Source organism: Vicia villosa, linkage group LG2 (genome assembly GCF_029867415.1).
Source record: "Vicia villosa cultivar HV-30 ecotype Madison, WI linkage group LG2, Vvil1.0, whole genome shotgun sequence".
NCBI lineage: Eukaryota > Viridiplantae > Streptophyta > Magnoliopsida > Fabales > Fabaceae > Vicia > Vicia villosa.
The window spans coordinates 24,236,997-24,260,114 of record NC_081181.1 but is presented as its reverse complement, the minus strand read 5'-3'; the positions used below and the strand labels follow the sequence as shown (position 1 = coordinate 24,260,114).

The following is a 23,118-nucleotide window of genomic DNA, read 5'->3' as shown; positions in this document are numbered from 1 at the left end:
GTATCTCAGTGGGAGACGCCGAAGGATGCTTCAGAGATTCGTAGTTTTCTTGGTCTGTCAGGTTACTATAGAAAGTTCATTGAGGGTTTTTGAAGTTGGTGTTTCCAATGACTAAGTTAACGGGGAAAGGACAAGTATTTGTATGGGATTCAGAATGTGAAAATGGTTTTCAAGAATTGAAGAAGAGGTTGACAAATGCTCTGATCTTAATTTTGTCTAATCCAGCGAAGTCTTTCAATGTGTACTGTGATGCTTCACTGATGGGTCTAGGTGGTGTTTTGATGTAAGATAAACAGGTAGTGGCTTATGCTTCAAGACAGTTGAAAATTCATGAAAGGAATTATCCGACTCATGATTTGGAATTGGCGGCTGTGGTATTTGTGTTGAAGCTGTGGAGACATTATCTTTATGGTTCTCGATTTGAGGTATTCAATGATCATAAGAGTCTGAAATATCTCTTCGATCAGAAAGAGCTTAATATGAGGCAGAGAAGATGGTTAAAATTTCTTAAGGACTACGATTTCGGTTTGAACTACCATCCTGGTAAAGCAAATGTTGTTGCTGATGCATTAAGTAGGAAGTCATTGCATATGTCTATGCTAATGATGCGAGAATTGGATTTAATTGAGCAATTCTGAGATTTGAGTTTAGTATGCGAAAGTACTTCTAATAGTGTTAAGTTGGGGATGTTGAAGTTGACTAATAGTATCCTTGAGGAAATTCGAAATGGACAGAAATCAGACGTTGGCTTGGTAGATAAGTTGATATTGATTAACCAAGGTCAAGGAGGTGAATTCCGAATTGACGAGAATGGCGTTATGAGGTTTGGAGACCGAGTGTGTGTACCCGATGTTGCTGAGATCAGAAAGAGTATTCTGGAAGAAGGACACCGAAGTGGATTGAGCATTCATCCTGGTGCTACCAAGATGTATCATGATTTGAAGAAGTTGTTTTGGTGGCCTGGAATGAAGAAGGAAATATTTGACTTGATTTACATAAATTATTTTCTTATTTTATTTTAATTATGTTGTTTTATGTTGGTATTACGTTGGTATTTTAATGTGTTTCAGGAATTTAATGTTTACGAGGCTCCTCGAAGAAAGGAGTAAAAAGAAGAAATGGATAAATATATATAAATATATATATATATATATATATATATATATATATATATATATATATATATATGAACGTGGGCCCCACGCCACATTTATATATATATATATATATATATATATATATATATATATATATATATAAATATATTAAATATATATATAATGTGACATATATATAGTGACGTGAGTCACTTATATATATTGGTGAAACATGGAGACGCACGTCTTCCCTTTTTACGGTGACCGTCTCCTCCCACTAGGTCCACTTGAGACGCACGTCTCAAGTTTGTTTTAAAATCCTGCAACCTACTTCTGCATAGTCAATTAATGTGCTATTTTAGAGGAGAAAAAAGGGGACCAACTAGAACAAGCAGTTTTCACAAAGAGCACTATAAAAAGAACTAGATATTCACATAAAAGGGGTTGGACCATGCTTAGTCCCAGCCATTGTTTTTAGTTCAGTATTATTTTCCTTTCATTCCAGCATTTTTAATTCCAGCTTTTATTTCTACTTTCGTTCATATTTTCTTACAACAATTTCTACACCGGAAATTGTTGTGAACCTTTAACGGATCTAACCTTACGTTAGGTTTAGTTTTTATTTCCTTGTTTAATTTACGCCGAATAATTTCTGAAGAACGATCCAACCAACCTGTGGTGGAAGTTCAAGTACTCAAAGATTCAAGATTTTATTTCAGATTTATATTATTCAGGTTTCTATTTACCGCTTTAATTATTGTTATTGCATGATATATTATATGCCAATTAATATGCCTAATATTATGAACCGAATCTATTTATGCATGTTTAACCATATTAATATGTCTGGCTAATTTATTTAGATATCTGTATGTAAATTAATCTAACCGTAGGGATCCGAAATAAATTGGCTTAAATATGTTTTATTAAAAATCACTCGTTTCTGGTTTTGTGTCTAATTTAATTTGCTAAAGTTCTAAAATCAACAGAGCGAGAGTTTGAGGTTTTAGAACTAATAAAGGTTAAGGTCAACAGAGCGAGAGTTTGAGATTCTTAACTGGATAGTACACATAGGACATTAGTTTTAAGGATGGCGAAAGCGTATTAAAACTGATTAGAATTTATTTACTTTCAAAAAGTGTTTTTAAACCCGACGCGGGATGGCGAGAGCGTACGTTAGGGAATATTAGCATGATCCGAGTCAACGGAGCGAGAGTTTGAGACTAGGAGATTTTAAGTAGGTAACGTCTTCATGAAGCGAGCATTTTATTAATTATGATGTTTTCAAAAAGCGTTTCTAAATCTGGTGGGACGGCGAGAGCGTACATTATGAGTTAGGATCGTAGTCTGAATCAATAGAGTGAGAGTTTGAGAGGAGGACTTTTAAATAACATATTTAGTAAAGATCTTTGATCTAATTAGAATCTGGCCAATGGAACTTCGGATCACCTAAGTTAGATGAAATACATACTGATATCCGTTTATTATTATATTTTATCTACATTTAAGATTTTAGTTTCCCCTTATTAACAACCCAAATATCATTAGCCTTAGCTTTACATAGTAACTTTAGATAACGGTAGGTCGATTTATAGTCCCTGTGGATTCGATATCTTTTAAAACTACACGACACGACTGTGCACTTGCAGTTATCCCGACTAATAGACACGTAAAGTCGCGATCAAGTTTTTGGCGCCGTTGCCGGGGACTATTCAAGTCGATATCGTAACTCACTGTTACACCGTAGAGACTAAGGCATTTTTTTTTCTTTTCATTTACTACTATGTATCACCCAAACTTTTTCTATAACCCCCACTCCCAGTATTTCGAGGAATCACCTGGATCCTATAAATCCGATCTCGAAATACTATTGGAGAATTTCAATGCTGCGCCACCAATTCATTCTCACCCAAATTACCTCTGCAACTCCCAATCTCAACATTTCGAGGAACCACAAGAAACCTACAATCCAAACCTCGAAACATTAATTGGGGATTACAATTCGACACTAGCTTATCCTCAACCGAATTCCCTCTACGATCACCACAACCAATATTTCGAGGAACCACAAGAATCCTATAATTCTAACCCCGAAGCATTAATAGAGGATTTCAATGCAACGCCAACTTATCATCAACCAAATTTCCTCTACGATCACCACGCCCAACATTTTGAGGAGTCGCAAGATTATCATAAATCCAACCTCGAAATCTTAATGGAGGAATTCATTGAAGCACAAACTCTCTCTAGGCTAGAATCTATGATGACGAAGCACTTTGAGGAAACGAAAAATGCAATGCTAGCTCCCTTTGAAGAACCTCAAGAATCCCATAATTTTAACTTCGAAACATCAATGGAGGATCCCGACGAGGCGCTAACTCACTCTAGATTAGAAGCCATGATGGAGCACTTTGTAGAGACACAAACCGTCCAAAACCAAGAGTTTATCAAACAAAGTCTTCAAAACAATGAAACCCTTAGTCAACTGACGACTATGGTTGAGTCCCTCGCGACTCACAACATGGCATTAGAGACTCAAATCGCCCAACTTGAACAAAAGCCATTAGGACACTTACTTGAGGAGTATATGGAAACAACCATTAGTGAAGAACAAATTGAAATTCCTGAGGAGAGTGATAATGAGATTGAGGAGAGTGATTATGAGATTGAGGAGAGTGATAATGTGGTTGAAGAGATTTCTAGTGAGAAAAGAGTGGAGATTGAGAAAAATCCACCAACACCATCTGAAAGGGAGGTTGTAGAAGAGGTAGAGAGGAAAACACCTATTGTTATTCCTCTTCCCTATACCCCACCGATTTCTTTCCCGCAAAGTTTTGTGGAAGCTAAGGTAGACTCCAAATCCATAATGTATGTGAAGATATTGGAAAATATCCACACTAATGCACCCTTATTTGAAGTCTTGCATAAAAATAGAAATTTAGACGACCATGAAACTAAGGGTATCATTAGTGAAAAGAGGGTAAGGTTAACCTTTGAGGTGGCGGATAATATCACTAAGCCCGAACTTGAAAAGATGATACTTAGGATCGATCCAGAACCGCCACCACGATTTCAAAAGAATGAACCACCCCACAGAAGAAAGAAAAGAAAAGGTGAGGGATATGTGAGATGGCTTGATAAGTGGCCATGGAAAACGAGGTTTGCTAAAAGTTCAACCAAGGAGTCATTCTCGAGAGAACCACCTTGAATGCTTGCACTCTTAAACCGTCAAGCTATCGACGTTAAACAAAGCGCTGCGTGGGAGGCAACCCACGAGTTTTCAGTTTAATGTTTTCCTTTTATCGTTTGAACTTGCAAATAATAAAGATATGGATCACTTGTCACGTCTCTGCCATATCTAGACGAAAAATCTATAGACGATCATCTCAAAGATGAATTGGTCTCCACGCACATTCCTACGAGTGTTGCTGCTGGTGGTGACATCGTTGATGAGCATGATAGGAGAAGATATTTCCTCCGGACACGGAGCAGATTTGGTTGTGATAGCCCGCCGGTAGCATCCATATAGGTTCTATCTTTTCTTATCCACCTTGGATCGAAACATTGAGGACAATGTTTGGTTTAAGTGTGGGGGAGAAGCTTTACCGCTTTCATTTATTGCTTTATTGTTTTCTAGTTATGTTGTCAAGTCTTTATATATGATTTTCTGTTGTTATCAAATTTCCCCAAAATTTGAAAATTTTAACCTCCAACAAAAATTTGAATTTTGACGCATGGCATACACACTCTGAAAGTATAAAGGTTATCACACTTTAGGCATTGTTAGAAAGACTTGGAGATGTTTCAACAACATCGATATCGTCCTGACACCCTAAACACCCTCATTATGTGATATCAATTTGGATGCCCATTATGTCGAGACCTTAGGCTCAAGTTTTTAAAGTAGCTCTGAAGTAGTTTATATTAGCAGTCAGCACCATCTTAAGCACAAAATACATAGGGAGTCGATGAATATAAGTGAATGATCCTATTTTTAATAAATAAATGATTTAATTGAAAAATAACCTCCTAAGTTAGGTGACCCTCACCCGGTCATTTAGCTCAACGGTTGTTACGCATATAAGGATTTAATAATTAGCACCCATTGTTGGTTGGCCTAGAGGTCACTGGTACTGGGCTTGGTAGGGTGGACTACGGTATGATCCCCCGCAACCACAGTTGGGAAAGACGGGGCTTCACCATTTAAAAAACCAGAACCCCGTGCTAAAGAAAAAGGATCATAGTCGCTAACTGATTTCCCCTACTATGTGCGTGTACGGATAACGGGCTTAATGTGATTGCGCTTGAATGAAAAGAGTGAAAGGAAAAACGAGAGATATAGGTTGAGTTATAATGGCATAACTCAAATTGGTTTGTATAAGGAGGGAGTTTTTGAACATTGTGTCGTTACGGTATCCTTGGTATTGGCATTTAGTACCTATCGATCTAACTTAGCCTAGCAACCACGTATGACTACGAGTCATGTCGTGCCTTTGTTTCAAAAACCTTGCTTAATCATTTTCTTTTACCGTGTGGTTGATTGCTTGAGGACAAGCAATGGTTTAAGTGTGAGGGTATTTGATAACGCGAAAATGTATCACATATTTGACTTGATTTACATAAATTATTTTCTTATTTTATTTTAATTATGTTGTTTTATGTTGGTATTACGTTGGTATTTTAATGTGTTTCAGGAATTTAATGTTTACGAGGCTCCCCGAAGAAAAGGAGTAAAAAGGAGAAGAAATGGATAAATATATATATATATATATATATATATATATATATATATATATATATATATATATATATATATATATATATATATATATATATATGTCACATTATATATATATATATATTTAATATATATATATAAATGTGACGTGGGTTAGCGTCACATTTATATATATATATTAAATATATATAATATAATGTGACATATATATATATATATATATATATATATATATATATATATATATATATATATTGACGTGAGTCACTTATATTGGTGAAACATGGAGACGCACGTCTCCCCTTTTTACGGTGACTGTCTCCTCCCACTAGGTCCACTTGAGACGCACGTCTCAAGTCTGTTTTGAAATTCTGCAACGTACTTCTGCATAGTCAATTAATGTGCTACTTTAGAGGAGAAAAAAGGGGACCAACTAGAACAAACAGTTACCACAAAGAGCACTATAAAAAGAACTAGATATTCACATAAAAGGGGTTGGACCATGCTTAGTCCCAGCCACTGTTTTTAGTTCAGTATTATTTTCCTTTCATTCCAGCATTTTTAATTCCAGCTTTTATTTCTACTTTCGTTCATATTTTCTCACAACAATTTCTACACCGGAAATTGTTGTGAACTTTTAACGGATCTAATCTTACGTTAGGTTTAGTTTTTATTTCCTTGTTTAATTTACGCCGAATAATTTCTGAAGAACGATCCAACCAACCTGTGGTGGAAGTTCAAGTACTCCAAGATTCAAGATTTTATTTCAGATTTATATTATTCAGGTTTTTATTTACCGCTTTAATTATTGTTATTGCATGATATATTATATGCCAATTAATATGCCTAATATAATGAACCGAATCTATTTATGCATGTTTAACCATATTAATATGTCTGGCTAATTTATTTAGATATTTGTATGTAAAGTAATCTAACCGTTGGGATCCGAAATAAATTGGATTAAATATGTTTCATTAAAAATCACTCGTTTCTGGTTTTGTGTCTAATTTAATTTGCTAAAGTTCTAAAATCAACAGAGGGAGAGTTTGAGGTTTTAGAACTAATAAAGGTTAAGGTCAACAGAGCGAGAGTTTGAGATTCTTAACTGGATAGTAGACATAGGACATTAGTTTTAAGGATGGCAAAAGCGTATTAAAACTAATTAGAATTTATTTACTTTCAAAAAGTGTTTTTAAACCCGACGCGGGATGGCGAGAGCGTACGTTAGGGAATACTAGCATGATCCGAGTCAACAGAGCGAGAGTTTGAGACTAGGTGATTTAAGTAGGTAACGTCTTCATGAAGCGAGCATTTTATTAATTATGATGTTTTCAAAAAGCATTTCTAAATCTGGTGGGACGGCGAGAGCGTATGTGTTAGGATCGTAGTCTGAATCAATAGAGCGAGAGTTTGAGAGGAGGACTTTTAAATAACATAGTTAGTAAAGATCTTTGATCTAATTAGAATCTGGCCAATGGAACTTCGGATCACCTAAAATAGATGAAATACATACTGATATCCGTTTATTATTATATTTTATCTAGATTTAAGATTTTAGTTTCCCCTTATTAACAACCCAAATATCATTAGCCTTAGCTTTACATAGTAACTTTAGATACCGGTAGGTCGATTTATAGTCCTTGTGGATTCGATATCTTTTAAAACTACACGACACGATTGTGCACTTGCAGTTATCCCGACTAATAGACACGTAAAGTCGCGATCATTGCCGAGTTTGTTTATCCTTGCTTAATTTGTCAAAAGTCGAAAATTGAGCATCAGAAACCTTCTGGACTGATGGAACCATTATTTGTTCCGGATTGGAAGTGGGATGGAATTTCTATGGACTTTGTATCTGGTTTACCTAGAACGATCAAGAATTGTGATTCTATTTGGGTTATCGTGGACAAGTTGACGAAATCTGCTCACTTTATACCAATAAGAATGGATTACCCGATGGACAAGTTGGCTCAGTTGTATGTTGAGAAGATAGTGAGTTTGCATGGTGTTCTGGCTAGTATTGTTTCGGATAGAGACCCAAGGTTTACTTCTAAGTTCTGGACAGGATTGCAAGAAGCCTTAGGTACTAAGTTGAAGTTTAGTTCTGCTTATCATCCGCAGATAGATGGTCAGACGGAGAGAACGATTCAATCGTTAGAGGATTTGTTGCGAGCTTGTGTATTGGAGAAAGGTGGTGCTTGGGATAGTTACTTACCTTTGATTGAGTTCACCTACAACTATAGTTATCATTCGATCATTGGTATGGCTCCGTTTGAGGCATTGTATGGTAGGAGATGTAGAACGCCGTTGTGTTGGTACGAATCTGGAGAAAATGCGATGGTTGGACCGGAAATTATGCAACAAACTACGGAAAAGATCAAGACGATTCAGGAGAAGATGAAAGCTTCTCAGAGTCGTCAGAAAAGTTACCACAACAAAAGAAGGAAGGATATTGAATTTAAGGAAGGAGATCATGTATTCATGCGAGTTACTCCGATGACTGGCATTGGAAGAGCCTTGAAATCGAAAAAGTTAACTCCGCATTTCATTGGTCCATTTCAGATTACTAAGAAGATTGGGAAGGTTGCTTATCAGATTGCTTTACCGCCTGCACTCTCTAATTTGTATGATGTGTTCCATGTATCCTAGTTGAGGAAATACATTGCAGATCCGTCTCATGAGATTCAGGTAGATGGTATACAGGTGCGAGATAATCTGACTGTAGAGGTGTTACCTATGAGGATTGAGGATCGTAAAGTGAAGTAGTTGCGAGGTAAGGAGATAGCAACGTTGAAGGTGGTTTGGGGAGGACCAGCCGGTGGAAATATTACATGGGAGTTAGAGAGCTAGAGGAAGGACTCTTACCCGGAACTTTTCGTCTAAGGTATGTTTTCGAGGATGAAAACTCTTTTAGTGGGGGAAAGTTGTAACACCCGTATTTTTAAATTATTAGATAAATTGAATTTTGGTTAATTATTTAATTTAAATTTAGTTTATGAATATTTTTGAAAATAATGGAGTAAATGAATAAGAGAATATTGGATCATTGAGAAATTGTGAAGAAAATAATTGGGCTTGATGTGGTATTAGTAATGAGGGGGTGCTAAGTGTGAGGCCCTATTGAAATATTTTCTATTTGTTTTAATAAGGGAAAACTGTGAGAATAAGAAAATAGAAAGCAAAAAGGGCAAAAGAAGAGAAAGAAGCAAGAACGTGAAACGGGAGAGGAGCGAAAGTGCTAAGAGGAAGAAGAGCATTCAAGAACATTCAACGAGGTAAGGGGGGACTCTTCTTTTTAGTATCTCTTATGTGGTCTTAAGTGATAGGTAGATTGATGTATGGTTTGGTTCAATTAGATATTTGGATTGTTAGGTTAGGGTGTTATAATTTGGATTGAAATGATGAAAATTGTGTGAACTATTTGGTTAATAATGAGTTTAAATGATGTTTGGTGGTGTATGATTGAATGTATGATGATTGTATGCCTGTATATGCTGTTTAAACTCGATTTTGGACTGAAAATAGGTGGAATCGCAGGGTCTGTCGCAGACCTGAGATTTGGTAAAATCGCAGGTCCGCTAAGCGGAGGGGGGTCCACTGAGCGAAGGACCCGACCTGGTTAGCTTTTGTCTAACGTCGCTAGAAGTCCGCTGAGTGGAGGTCTGAAGGAATTTTCTTCTGCCTTGCGTCGCTGAGCGAACCTTGCTGTGCGGGAATTTTTCTAAAACTTTAAAATGGCGTATCTTTTGATCCGTGAATCTTTTCTTAATGTTGTTTTGGGCGTTATGCAAGTAATTAAATGTTTTATATGATGAATGATGAATATGGGCAGTGGCCGACTTTATTTCTCTAAAACTCGATTTAATTACTTGTTGAGAATTAAACATTGTGTGCATGTGAAATAGGTGTGACAATGTATTCGATGTGGTGATGAATTAGCTATGATTATTATTATGATTGTGATGAATGCATGATTATTTGAATGATGTTGGGAACATGTACATACTTATTTGGTGATGTGGTGTGGAGATGAGTTATTCATCGTGATCGGTGATGTTTTTAAGTATGCTATGTGTGTCCATTCATTCATATGCATTCGGTGATGGATCCCGGTGATGTTTGGATCGATGGTGGACATATTTCCCATTGTGCGGAAATTGTGTAGGTAGGTCGTATCTCGATGAGGCGTAGATTGGTCAGGTGGATTGATTCAACGGTTTATTGGTACCACATGCATAGTGTCAGTTGTGTCATATGCATTCTGTTATTTCGTGATTGTATGAATTTCTGTGTTATGCGGTGTAATCTATTATTGTATGAATTGATTAATAATAGTTGTGAATCTGAATATGAATGATTGAGTGAACTATATATTATGATGCTTGTCGCTTATGAATTGCATAATATTTACTAATTGAGAATGAGACTCACCCTTACATGTTGTCATTGTCAGATTGAGGATTAGCGGTATTAGTGCTCGGTGAGGATGACTCGTAGAGTTTATCCGTTTATGTTGGGTCGTTTCGGTCATGCTCTGATCTTGTAACACTAGGGGATAATAGTTTTAGAGTTTTATGAGATTACTCTATTTTATTTGGTGTTGGATTATATTTCCATTTGGTTGTATTCACGATGTTTCTTATTCCGCTGTGATAAACATGATTATGTTTTGATTAATCGTTTCCTAATGATGCATGACTTTGACCATAGTTGGTTTATTTGTTTTAAATAATTGTGGCACCCTTGTGTTTATGTTTTTACTCTGATTATTTATTTAAATTTCCGCGGGGTTTAGAAAGGTGTTACAACGCCGGTGACCGGTGTGGGAAGAGCGTTGAAGTCTAAGAAGCACACTCCTCGCTTCATTGGACCGTATCAGATTTCGGAGAAGGTTGGGAATGTGGCTTATAGAGTGGCGTTACCGCCAAATCTTTCGAATTTGCATGATATGTTTCATGTGTCGCAACTTCAGAAGTATATTTCTGATCCTTCGCATGTGATTCATATGGATGATGTGCAAGTACGGGATAATCTCACGGTGGAGACTATGCCGGTACAGATTGAGGATCACGAGACGAAGACGCTTAGAGGCAAAGATATTGCTTTGGTGAAGGTAGTCTGGTCGGGAGCTACCGGAGAGAGTTTGACATGGGAGTTGGAAAGCAAGATGAGAGAGTTATATCCTGAGTTGTTTGATTGAGGTAATTTTCGAGGACGAAAATATTCTAAGTGTGGGAGAGTTGTAACGCCTGTTTTTACTTCAATTATTTATGTTATTGTGTGTTGTGTGAATTTATTAACAATTATGTGGGTTATGTGATAATTAGATGTTTATTTGGTTTTATGTTATTTTGTTGTGAATCATTAGTAAATAATATAAGTTATTGAGGCTATTAGTTATTGGGCCTAAGTTGGTGTTAGTAATTGAGCGGTACTAATTAGAGCCCATTAGCATAATGAGAAAATATTAAGGGTTTAACAAAAACAAGGGCTTTATAGAATTAGAGAGTTAGAAGCTTATTTTGTGAAAATTGGAAAAAGAAGAGAAAGAAGAGAAGAGAGAAGAGAAGAGGAGAATCCAAGATTGAAGCTAGAGTTGTCTTCAATCCAAAACCTAAGGTAAGGGTGGGATTCTTTCATGATAAAGGGTTGTATGATGATGTTTAGGGTGGGATTGCTTATATGTTATTTCTCCATGAAAGTGTGAATTGAACTTGTTAGGGTTTATGATAGAATCCATAAAATTTGTGCCATTAATCATGTTGTTGATGTTTGTATGAGAACCCATGACTAGAAACATGAATAGGAACCCATAACATGTGATAAAATGATGTTTGAAATGAGTTTGATTGGTTAAAATCGAATTGGAGTTGGTATGGGAGGTGCTGAAAACGCACATAATTTTCCAATTCTGGTGTAGAGCGTCGGGCGAGCGTTTTGCTTCGCCGGGCGAGTGCTTGTTTTGTGGCTTCCGCCGGGAGAGCCAGCGCCCACATGCTTTCGCCGGGAGAGCGTAGCGGGCGAGATGTGGCCAAGTTTCTGCCACCGAGCGCCGAGAGAGTGGATTCTTTCGCCGGACGAAAATGCCCTGTTTGTGAAAAGTTCAAAAGATCATAACTTTTGAGCTGTAAGTGCCATTTGAACCTCCATGAAGCACTAATTGATGTCTTTCTAATGAATGTGATCAGAAAACCTTTGTAAACTTTTTTGAATCATTTTCTTGAATTGTATCGTTTGATGTTGTGAGTGTTGTTGTGAAGTGATATATTGTTGTATGATGTTACAACATAGCAACGTGAATGCGAAGTGATATATTGTTGTATGGTGTTACAACGAAGCGACATGATTGCGAAGTGATGAATTACTATGGAAGTAATGATGTTTAGCCGATGTTGTGATGTGTTGTGAATGTTGTGTTTGTGTGGATGTTGCATTCATTGAGTCATATCCATTGCATAAAGCCACGGTGGCCCTAATGGCAAATAGCGACAGTGTGCCTAATGGCAATTTTGAGACGGTGGGAGTTTTACTCCAAATGGTACCACATGAATTTGCATTAGTCGAGTCACATTTGAATTGCATAAGATGTTATGTGATGAGAGGTGGTGAGCAATGTATGATCTTTTCCTTGCTTTGAATATTATCATACTTTATTTTATACTGTTTGATATCTCACCCCTTTTGTTTGAATGTTACCCTTGGTTGGTAACGTGAAGGTAACGATGTGGAGTAGTCGTTTACCTTATATCTCGAGTCGTTGTGTCTATGCGCTGATACGTAGCACTCGGGGGACGTTGCGATGCTTGTTGTTTTATGTCGTTATGTTTGATTATGTCATTTTGTCTTGTTGGATTTTGTTGTTGTTTTCTTTGATTGAGACATGTTGGTTAGTTGTTGCCATGTTGGCAAAGATGTTATGATTGGTATTTATGATGTTAATTGAATTCTGCTGCGATATTATGAACTATTTGGATTTGAATGTTTGATGAAGTATGTTTCCTCTGTTGACATGTGTTATGTATCTATGATTATGAGCATGATTATTGATGTTGTTTAAGATGATTATGTGACGCCTCGAATCTTGATGTTTGTTTTAAGATTTTATACTCTGATTTTCTTATTAATTACCGGGTAGATTTGGGGTGTTACAACATACAAGAGTTCTTTGATTGTAGCTTCATGTTCATCCTTATTTCTCACCCTAATATTGCACATTCCTTATGATTTCATCATGTTGTAGTCTGCAAAATGAATCGATCTTCTAACTGATTCATCCAATTTGACAAACCAGTTATTGTTGTCTATCATATGATTGGTGCAACATGTATCAAGGTACCACACATTTGCTTTCTTTGAGGTCAAATGTCTTGCATCCATCAAGATAACATTTTCATATTCATTGCTACCATCACGAGCAAATTGAGCCACGCTCTTGTCCTTATCATTGTTCTTATTGTAGTGCAGTCTTTAGAATAATGACAAAACTTCTTACAACAATAACATTGAGCCTCCTTCATGTCGATCTTCTTTTTGGTCTTCTGGTTCCGATTAGAACCATTCTTACTAGTTTCACCTTGGCTTCTTGCAGCCTTACCAGTATCATTCAATCTTTTCTTCTATTTTGCTTTCACTTTGTTGTTGCTTGAGGATTTTTTTTCACCTTCTTGAAGAATTTTGCTTGCAATGCTTGTTCACATACCTTCTCTGAAACTCTTTGCTTCAGCCTCATCTCATGCACCTCAAGAGAAGTTTGCAGTTCTTCAAGCTTCGTCTCTAACAAGTCTTTATATTTCTCAATTGTCACCCCAATGTTATCAAACTTGACGGGAAGATCCCTTAACACCTTCTCCGCCTTGGGAAGAACTCAAGAATAGTTTCATCATCTTTCTTCTGCAAGTTTTCATATTGCTTCCTCAAATATTGCAACTTCACTTTCTTGAGAGTATCCCAAGCCTCCTTAGCTGTTTCTTACTCGATAATTTTTTTAAGATATTCGAATCCACACGCTGATGGATCAAAAGCATTTCTCATCTTTCTTGCTCATTTCACGATGAGCAACCCTTTATGCCTCAGTAGCATTTGTTTATAATAACGAGAAACCATCAATCATGATTTCAAGCACATCTTGAAATATGAATATGACTTTCATCTATGCACATCATCTATCATAGTTTTATACCTTGAAAACTGATAGGTTGGTTGGGAATTGATTGGAGGTAGTGCTTTCATTCGCTATGTTTAGAGATTGAGGGACTTAGAGAATGATTGAGAGAGAAGAGTATATTATTAGAATAGAATTAAGGATATTACGTTTTTACAAACGTGTGATACATTTTTTATATATGATCATACTACTAACTAACTAATTTCTACTTAATAACTACATGCATAACTAGTATTAACCACATTCGTTGTTATCAATAACCGTGTGCTTAACTATCAATAAAAACTTACTTAACTATTTAAGGTTTTTTCTTTATCCACCTCCCTATGGGGGTCACCCCCAGCGAAAATCCCACTTTACCCATGCTTCGGAAATGTATTTCCGAAGAATTTTTTTTTCTAAATTTTCCAAGACTTCGGAAGTGCATCTCTGAAAACACCAAATTGGGGGTGTTTTCGGAGATGCACTTCCGAAAACACCTTTTTTCAGATTTTAGGATGTTTCGGAAGTGCATTTCCGAATTATGCAGAAGTCTCTTTTTTTATGCTTTTTCTAATAGTCCCGTACGAAATATATACAAAACATATAGTATATACAAAACGAAAAAGCCGAACAAAACAAAGGACATATCAACGTAAAATACTAATATAATAAATAAAATTCAAATAATATATACAGACCGAGTCATAGTGTGCGAAATATATAATCCGAATACAAAAAAATAAACTCGAACCCCTACTGGGTATGCCTAACCCTCTCTCCCTAGGACCTCCTCTGCCGCCTGTATGCCGCCGCACGGCCCGCATCACCGACGATCCTCTCCACCACGGCGACTACCTCTGGACCGCCCTGATCAATGATACCTCGATCCAACGCGTCCCGCCCAAGCAGCTCTATCCGCTGGCAGATCGGCAGGAGATCAATGGCATGGTCATCCTCGGCCTGCTGGTTCTCCAGGATCTCCTCGTATGCTAGCCTAGGAGCGTCGGGAGCGTCGGATGTCATCAGAGGATGTGACACCTGATAGAACCATGTGACATACCCCTCCACACTGTGCCAGTCCTGGGTGACCTGCATGCGACGATACTCCTCCGGAACCACATGACGCTCCCAATCCTCAAATATGCCAGTGAGCTGCACTCGGGTAACTGCGTCGGGAGCAGCCTCAAAAGGTGACCTGGGTATCATCTGCACAAATCCAAACTGCCGCATGCACCGCTCAGGGAGATACCTCACCATGGTGTTGGTCCCGCATGCCAACCAGCCAGAATATAACGCGATGTTGTCAAAGGCGACAACATCAGTGTAGTCATTGAATGGCCTCCAACTGATGTCATCGTGCATCGTGCGGTCGAGGTACCCACGGTATGGTCCCACTGCATTGTTCCCCCTCATGAGAACGTATCGGGCGGCCCTGGGCATGGCATCCTCGTACTCAGGATCAACGCGGAAGCCGTGGATGCGGGGGAAGTAGGAGATGATCCAGCTCTGAAACACAAACACGATAATGCATTAAAAATAAATACGAAACATAAATAAATATGAAACAATTAAAACGAAACGTACCGTCAGTAGTGTGCAGGATCCGGTCAACTGCCTGGTCCTCTAGTTGGAGGCCTCATTCAGCTTCTGGTATAGGTATACCAGAATAGCTGACCCCCAGTTCCACTGGTGAACGGTAGTCAAGTCCATGAAGTAGCGGAGGTAGGTGTCGCACGCTCGCGAAAATGATGAACAGAGTCGCCACCAATATATTTATCCCAAAGAGGGAAAGGAATATCAGAAAACCTGGAATAAGGAAAGGATAAGAAAAGGTCTTTCGACCAGAGATAGGGTACGGGAGTCGGTTACGCGAGGGGAAGGTGCTAGCACCCCTCACGCCCATCGTACTCGATGGTATCCACTTATGTTTGTTCTATTCTAAGGGTGTATAAATCTAAAGCTTAATTACTAAGGGAATGCATGCAAATGAAAGAAAAAGAAGCACGGGGAAAATAAGGTTTATAAATAGTTGTGCTCGCTTAGGCCCCGCGACCTAATGCCTACGTATCCTTTTCAGGAATCAGAGCGCCGTAGTTCGGCTCTTTAGTTTTTGTTTGTTTTTTGTGTTTTTTAGTTGAACAGTTACATTCGCACTCCGCTGCTCGACCTCTGGAGTCTTAAGCTGGGAATGGAGCGGAAATAACGTGTCCGATTAGGAGAAAGAATGCCCTGAAGGCAAGAGAAAGAATGCCTCGGAGGCAAGAGAGAGAAGAGAGAAAATTGGTTTGTGTCTTTTAGATGTAATTCCATGATGAACAAAACCCAATACAAGGCTTCGCATCACTTCCTTACTTTGTTTAGGTCTAAGCCTTTATTAAGTGTTTTAGATGTTTTTGGTTGGGTATTTTTTAAGGGAATTTACTTTGCGATTCGAATCACATAAAAATGTATAATGATCGAGAAGCAGATTAGGGAATGAATCCCACTCACTTCTATCCCATTATGTAATGTTCGAGAAACAGATTAGGGAATGAATCCCACTCATTTCTATCCCATCAGTTAATGTTCGAGAAACAGATTAGGGAATGAATCCCACTCATTTCTCTCCCATTAAGTAGTGACCAAGAAACAGATTAGGGAATGAATCCCACTCATTTCTATGCCACTAAGTGATTGAGAAACAGATTAGGGAATGAATCCCACTCATTTCTCTATCACTTTCTTAATGTGATTCGCATCTTTATTTGTTAATGTTTTAATGTTGAAAAGAAAAAGAAGAAGAAAACTAGCCTAAAATGAATAACTAGCCTAATGTCATGATTATACCTAATTGTTAGGATTTTAAGGGAAAAGACTAACCTAAAGGTTATGGAGATTATAGGTCCTAAATCTAAAGGAACAAACAAGTAAAATTACAAGCAAAAATTACAAGCAAAACAATGATACAAAATTAGTGCAAAAATGACTAAAAGAATGACTTGAAATATGGTACAAAACATAGAAGCAAATGATGTAAAATATAGTACCAAACGTGAATTAAAGGACTATTATTTTTATTGATTTTTATATGACAAAGACAAGAATTCCAATCAAGCACAAGAATTAAAATACAAGCCTAAACTAATATTTTTTAGTGATTATTTTTCTATGTCAAAAATGTGTATTAAAGGCCTAAAATTGATAGTGAAGAATTAGTGATTAATCAACTAAAAGAAATTGGTAAAAAAGACTAAGTAAACCTAAAATTATTAATGGAGAATAAAGAAAACAGGGGGTGCTAATTGAAAATATGGGTGTGAAGAGCAATTAAGCGCGTGGCCCAGCCCAAGGGCGTTTTTGTAGTTGCAGAATTTTGTTGCCAAAAAAATGGCGTGGGCCTCAGGGGGAGAGGATGGACATGGCCCAAGAGAATTGTTTCGATCCAGATTATTGAATATTAGTTTTTTAGCATCAGATTATAATTCAATTAAAGTCAACTAGCTCAATTAATTAGAAACTAAACCTTATGTTATTATTAATATGCGAGTTAAACCTTATAATAATTCTAACTAATTATTAATTAGCATTAATCAGACACAGAATTACAAAAGGGGAATTAGGGTTGTGACTATGCGACGATTCAGCTCACGTATCCTCTCTCTCTCTCACGAAGAAAACGGCGCGGTGAACTTCGCACGTATCTCCGATCAAACAAGTACAGCGCCGCCGTGAATCGAACCACGAGCGTCGCTCTCCCTCGCCTTTCATCTCAATCTCAGATCCTAATTTGTATCTTTCTCAGATTCTCCTCTCTTCGTCCCTAATCTAATGTAAAACGAAACCCTAGGTCTAAGAAGAAATGCAATTAAGCCTCCACGATTAACAATCGAGGAGCGAGATCATGGGAAAAATAATCAGAAGACAGTAATCTACTGTATGGCATCAAAAAAATAGCGTAAAGAGATGAAGAGAGTTTGAGGAGTTCGCGTTTACCTACCGGAGTCAGTCCGGCGCTCCTTCGACGGCGTCGATTTGGCGAAATAAACGCGAGGAAGTCTTCACTTCAGGTACTCTTCCGTTATCTTTCTACTTCTTGCGCTATCTTCTTCTTCTTCTTTCCGTTCTTCTTGCAATTTTCTTGTTGCGTTTCGTTGGTTGATTCTGAAATCGTAAGAGACGGGGATAAGGAGATTGAAAGAGGTTCCAATGAATCGCAGTGTTGGAGTCTAGCTCTATTGGAGGAGTTTCAGAGGTTGAAACTCCATCAATAATGGTGATGAGCTCTAGTGAGGGTTGATGGATTCTGAGTGAGAGTGAGGAAGATGAAGATGAAGTGAGATTGATGAATAGAGCATGGAGAAAGTGGTGAGAAATGGTGGAGAGGAATGGAAGCAGAGTGGTGAAGATCAATGGAGTCGAGAGTCTTGAATGAAGGAGAGGTTGAGTTTATATAGAATGAGAGTGAGAGGATTCAGTTAGAGGAGAGTCATTGTGAGCCCTTGGATTGAGAAGTTTCTGTTATGATATTAAGGGTGAGAGATTGGGTTGGTTATTGTAGTTTAGAAATCGGTTATAATTCTGTTAGAGATTTTCTAGGTTGTTATAATTCTGTTAGGGGACGGTTATTGATGGTTTGGAGGTTAGTTGGGTAGTTATGATTAGTTACTAATTGGTTTTGACAGTTATGAGTTAGTTATCTTATAAGAATAGTAAATGTTAGTTGAAAATTCTGTTAGCATGTGTTGTTATGCTAAGTCAGAAAGTTTGAATCAAGTAGAAAAGTCAGTTGTGAGATTGTTAGTAAAAAACAGTTAACTGTTTGTTTATGACAACACTGTTAGTTGGTTAAAAAAAGGGGAGATGTGAAGTTGGTTACTGATTGTTAGGGTAGTTGAATAGGAAGTTGAAAAAAACAGTTAATGGTTATGAATAATTTTGTTTAGTTAGGGATGCAAGTGGTTCTGTTCTAACTGAATGTTAGGAAAGTTGGTTAAGGTTAAGGTGACATAATTTGGTCAGTGTTAAAAGAGTTAAGAATTGTTAGGTATTTGTTAGTGAATTAGTGATGAGGATTGATAAGAACTCTCTGATAGGCTTGAGAATTGATTCAAGCTGAGCTTCAATTTCTCTCCTTATTTGATTTTCTGAGCTTTGATGTCAAGCTATTCCTTTGTGTTGAAGGCAGGGGGCTAATGCTCAATAACTTAGTGTGCCTTTATTTCTTTCTATTTGTTGCTGATCTGGACTGCAGTATGATGAACTGTGTGCGGATGTATTGTATTGTGATTTTGATTTTTTTGAATGATCAATTTCTTGAACATGAACTGGCTGCATCGAATGAACACCTTGAATTTGAATAGTTGACCATTGCTTGACTGTATGAATGAATATTTGATCACTGTTAATGTTTGGAACTGATATGGAATGGTTTTCGTATGTTGCGGGTTGCCGACTCGGTTTTAATTGGAAGCTGCCAGTATGTATTGGATCTATTTCTTTTTAATGCCATGATATTGAATGTGATGATGTTTGGATTTGTTGGATCGAAACTGGCTGCGAGTTTCTGAATTATGTGCATTTGTTTTGACTGGGTTTTGAATGGATATTGCAGATTAATGGTTTAGGATAAGGTTATAAAGGAAACTAGTTAAAGGTTAGGTTGCTGTAGGTTAGAATTTGCAGGTGTAATGTTTGAATTGAAAATGATGATGATGATGATAAATATAAATGCCAAACTATACTGATGTATGGATGGTAAGAACATGGTTTTGAGATACTTTTGTAAGGATCAATTTTGGGTATTTGAATTGCGACGTCGTAACGTCTTGGCTGAACTGTATGAAGGTTTAAATCCGATGGAATGGTGAATAATGAGGTATACGTGTGGCAGTGTGTAGATTCTGATTTGAATCATTTTTGTGTATATATGCAGGTGCATGATACAGATTGGAAGCGGCTCGGTGAACGCAAAAGGCTTGGCATAGTAGGATGAGGAGAGTGGATCAGGGCATGGGATAAGGCTTGAAGATAAGGAGAAATGTGAAGATGGAATAGAATTGAAGATTATACTTAGAAATTAGTATATACTTTACTGTATAACATTCTTGTGATGTAAGGTGCAACTGGACAGAAGCGAATGTGGATGTGGTTGTGTGATGTAAATTATAATGATTGTTTTGCCATACATTTCTGGATTTTTTTTATAATGATATTGACTTGGAATGAATGAATGAATGACCTATCTCATATATATGTTGACTTTTGTGACCTTGAATAAAATGATTATTTTCTCTTTTCCAAATTCAATAACTAAACTTGAATGAAAACCTTTGAAGCAAATGTGTATTGTATAACATTTAAATCCAAACTCAATACTTGTGTCCCGATTGAATCTCAAATCCGTAAAACTTTGTATTCGAAGCAAACTTGATATGCACAAGACCTTGGTTTGATACACCCAAAATAGATGAACTCATTATCGTTTTACTGCACAAACCATGATTCATTCCCTGTACCTCAATCGATTGTAGGACCCCTTGAATTGGTGAGAGATAGAATTAGAAAAATAGAGTTGGAGAACGACTCAACATATTGTTCCGCATGTGAATAATTATTAAGAGCCATAGAGGAGTCCTTACACCCAAGATCCTTAATCTCACTTCAAATTATTAACGAATGCGTGATTTTGTTGATGACCTAAAAATGCAAAATGAATGAGATATGTAAGCCAATTAAGAATAATTAGATGGGCAAATTTTGGGGTGCAACAGTAGGTCACGTCGACATATCTTGCACTCTTGTCCACAAAGAGTGCAGCGCCTACCACAAACATGAACCAACATCGGAGAGCGCAGGCACGGTGATACTCAACAAATAGGGCGTTATCCGCCTCCTCGGATTCGGCCGCCGCCACCAGGTGGTTCTTGAAATAAGCGCTCAGTATGGTGAACCGGATATGAGGCCCGTTTGTCGTCTGGCTCCATGCCCAGATAGAGCGTCATCCACTCACTAGCTTCGATCCTCTGGATCCGGGAATGGTCCAGCAGCATCCCCTTAATCGGCAAGTGGAGAAGACACTACACATCGTGCAAGGTGATCGTCATCTCCCAACCGGTAAGTGGAAAGAAGACGTCTCCCTGTGTCACCTCTCCACAAAGGCCCCCTGCATGTCGTGGCTGATGGTGGTATACCCCGTCATGCACAGCCCACCTAGCCCTGAAGCTGTCACCGTGTCGTTAAACCACTGCGCCTCTGGTTTAAAGAGACTGAAAATCTTCCGGGCGTGGTTCACCTGTTTCAAAGTCTGTCTCTCCTGTTACAACAAAAACAAAAAAAAACACTGTTAATTAGACCGTTAAAAAAATGTTGAATAAACAGCTAAATAAAAAACGGTTAAATAAAAAAGTCGGGAAAATTATAAAAAATACCTCTCCCCCCAGATACGTCGAGCGACGTGCTCGTGGTAGGTAATCAGCAAGGTCGTGTCACTGGGCCCTCCCGGGTAGCCCTCCTCCTGCTCCTCCTCCTCCCCGTGTGGAGGGTCAACATCTGGTACCTCCTCCGCCTCGGGGTATGTAACTGCCTCTTCCTCCTCCTCCTCTCGTACCTCCTGCTGGCGGGAAGAAGAGACCCGAGGCAGACGATTCCTAGATCCAGATGAGAAAGTACCCTCGTCCATCTGCACGGGTACTCGCACACGACGACCCCGTCCCTGCGTCGACGCCAGCTGCGCCGCCCGCTCGAGTCTAGCCAACGATGTCTGGGTCTCTCTCCCCTGTCTGATGCATGCTGGGTTGCCTGCCATGTTCCTGAAAACAATTGAAATCAATAAGAATGTGAAACAATTGAAAAAACAAAAAAAAATTCAATTTTGGACCACTTCAGAAGTTCATTTCCAAAACTGGGAATGGAGGTGTTTTCGGAAATGAACTTCCGAAACACCCCTGTGAAGCAACTTCTGCAACTTCCATGGCAGACCCCAAATACCACTACCAAAACAACTTATAATGATTCTAAACAACCTAAATACCACTACCAACCTACCCCTATATCATTTTTGCAATTTCTAAACACCCTAACAGAGATTTGAATCATAGATCTAAAGTTTGAAAAACTTACTAATTGAAGAGATTGAGTAGCTTTAGGTTGAGATTAAGTAGCTTTTGGAATGCTTAACTGTAGACTTCACACTTGGTTTTGCAAAAATTTTGAAGGGAGGGCGTTTGAAGATGACTTAGGGTAAAATGAATAGGGGAGGGGGCTGTTTTGCTTAATCTGCAAAACGCACAATATTTCGGAAATGCACTTTCGAAATGCTGTTTTCGGAAATGCATTTCCGAAATGCTGTTTTTGGAAATGCATTTCCGAAATAAGACAAATTTTGAAACAAAAAAGGCGCTTTCGGAGATGCATCTCCGAAAACAGCATTTTTTTGTGTTGTGAAAAACGATATCAAGAACAAAATATAATATGAATTAGGGAAGGTAAGAAGAACACAAGAATTGGTTATAACTGTTATTCTTTTACTTTCTCTTAAAACAAGATTACAAGTTTACAAGAATAACAAATAACCTCTCTCACCCTAAATTAGGATTTGCAACTTAGCAATGATGAGAGACTAGTATGCTATTTAAAATAAAACCTAACATACTAACTAATGACCTTTTTCTACAAGGCCCATTACACAAGCCAACTTAATAAACAAGCTAACTTAACAAATTAGGGTTTAAACACTAAACCTAATTTAACATGCTAACAACCCTAGCATCTTCGACACAAGCATGTGAACAACTTCGACTTCATGCTTAATCCTGTCGAACCAAGAAGCTACCCTTTGACCATACTAGAGTTCGATCCAATATCTCACATTTTGCATTTCGGAAATGCATTTCCGAAGTAAGGGGTATTATGGGTTTTTCACCAGAGGTTACCAAAAAAGTAAGGAGGTGGATAAAAAAATTTCCCTATTTAATATCCAAGAAAGCAAATAGAAGGCGGATATCAAAACCTGATGTCATAGGATTTTATTATTCTATTTTTCTTATTTTATATTTCAGCTTTCCTTTTGTTATTTTACCTATTTTGTCTTATTAGGCATTCTAGCATAATGACGTGTCATGATTCCATTAGCATTGATCGGTTGGGATGTAACCACT

At 37.8% G+C, this 23,118-nt stretch overlaps 1 long non-coding RNA gene across 1 annotated transcript; it reads left to right on the top strand.

The window, feature by feature from the left end:
• Positions 1–17,590: 17,590 nt before the first annotated feature.
• On the top strand, positions 17,591–20,145 carry LOC131646020 (uncharacterized). The gene is made up of 2 exons (XR_009297258.1): positions 17,591–18,030; positions 19,896–20,145. It is a non-coding gene; the product is annotated as an uncharacterized LOC131646020 (long non-coding RNA).
• Positions 20,146–23,118: the final 2,973 nt, after the last annotated feature.